This window comes from Semicossyphus pulcher, unplaced genomic scaffold (genome assembly GCF_022749685.1).
Source record: "Semicossyphus pulcher isolate SPU_LCO1_2020_fin unplaced genomic scaffold, fSemPul1.0.p SCAF_19, whole genome shotgun sequence".
NCBI lineage: Eukaryota > Metazoa > Chordata > Actinopteri > Labriformes > Labridae > Semicossyphus > Semicossyphus pulcher.
This window is the reverse complement of record NW_027211692.1, coordinates 17,135,435-17,137,551: the sequence shown is the minus strand read 5'-3', so window position 1 is coordinate 17,137,551 and position 2,117 is coordinate 17,135,435.

Sequence of the window (2,117 nt, the reverse complement as noted above, 5' to 3'; positions counted from 1 at the left end):
CTTACAGCCAACATGGTTCAACTCCCCCGCAACATAAAGCAGATGTCTTAACCCATTCTTGTAGTCAAGTAGGTTGGTGGGGATTTGGCTCCTCCTACCATTCTTGAACATACAGTGGACCCTGGACAGCTGGGCCAAACACCAGGGGCCTCATGTACAAAGATTTCCTACTGAAACATGGCGTACGCTCAAATCCAGAAAACGTCGTACGTACAAAAATAACCAGTTGTATGAATCTGTGCGGACACATGAATCCAAGCACATTTCCTTTGTACATCCCAATCAACGTGGAATTGAGCGCACACGTTGGAGTACCCGACTGAAAGAAGTGGTCCGACATCAAGGTGGATGTGAAGTGGAGGACGGCTGCCCACCGCCAAAGTGTGGCCAAAACAGGCGGGGGGACAGGAGAAGAGTGGCCCACCCTGTCTGAACAGAGAGTCGCCGCAATTGTGGGTGACACTGCTCTCTCAGGGGTGGTGGGAGCACATGTGGGTGACTCTGATTACCCCCAAGGTAAATACCTATGTATTTGTGTAACTCACAACAAATGTGTTCATACAGTAGCCTGCTCACAGCCCTATAAGATAGAGGTTCATGCGTAAAAACACTTTACGCACAGGGTTATTAACATGAGTAATTTGCACACAGAGACAATCAGGGGCTTGTTAGAAGGATCTTAAGCTGTAGTTTAACCAGCAAAAAACAACAAGTCACTAAATTTAACCACTGACTAGTAATGATGCAGTGAAGACGGGATAGAATTTGGGGGCACATGCTCAATGCGCATCACGGGGATTAATATTAGGACAATTACACGAATAAATGTACTCACCAAGAAGCCACCCATCGCGCACAGTGCCAGTTTGTAGTCTGTTCCCAACCTTGCTGTTACTCAGAATGTATGAATCGTGCATTGAACCAGGCCACCTCGCCACAATGTTGGTTAACTGCATTTGCGCATCACATATGATCTGTACATTGATCGAATGAAAATTGTTGACATATACAAATTCATCATGTGATGGCGCTTCTATAGCAATGTGTGTGCAGTCGATAGCTCCGATTACATTAGGAAAACCGGCTCTTGCTGCAAATTGTGCTTTAATGTTGACCTGTTCAGCTGCATTGTATGGGAATTTGATATACCTGGCTGACATGCGGATAATTCCGTCCCACACGGCTGGCATGGCTTGGCTTAGGGTCGACTGGCACAGTCCCGATCGGTCGGCCAGCTCCCTCTGGAATGTCCCGGTTGCTAGGAACCCCAGTGTGGTCAGCACCTGTATGGGCACAGGCAGTGCATGGCTCCTCGCTGTGTTGCACTCCAAGGCCGGCCGCAGCTCTGCACACAGTTCCAGGAGGATTGCCCTCGGGAACCTAAAGCGGCTGATGAGCCAGTTGTCATCATGTGCCAGTAAATCCTCTCTGTCTCTGAACACACGCTCTCTTCGTATTGCACCATTTACAATGTCTTCTAATACTGCTTAAGCAGCCATTGTTTTTAAAGGTATTTTTTGCACCACTTTGCGTATGCTTTTATATCCACTCATGTAATTGCAGACACGTGGGTGTGTTAATTGTTCATCAGTGTTAATTGTTCATGTGTCTCTGATGTGCACATCACTCAGTCTGAGGACTAATTGTTTTCACATTTCCCAGCATCACCTCTACGTGTCGCCAAAGGATCAACAGCTATAGAAACGTGCGTACGCCAGCCATAAAGTTGGCGTGAGGCACCGCACATTTCCACGATCATTTCACTCTTGATACATCTGAACTTTGCCGTGAAAAAGAGCGTTTTTGTGCATACGCACCCTTTGTACATGAGGCCCCAGATCATTTTGAGGAAGCGCCCTACTTTGTGCACTCCCCCTCATGCAGCTGAAATGAACCATGGAAGCCCTTCTTTCAAGTCCTAATCTAGATCAGGGTAACACTCATAAGAGACTTGAGTGCCTTTACTCAGCGTGCAACAGGTTAGCGACTGGTTATGTCTAATTCCCAACAGTTTTAAAACTTGGCCAACAAATGGAAGGAAATCTTACATCACTGGTCAAGCTGGAGGTCTTTGGGGATGCCAAACCCAGGAATGAGTTGTGTAAGGGCCTTAAACC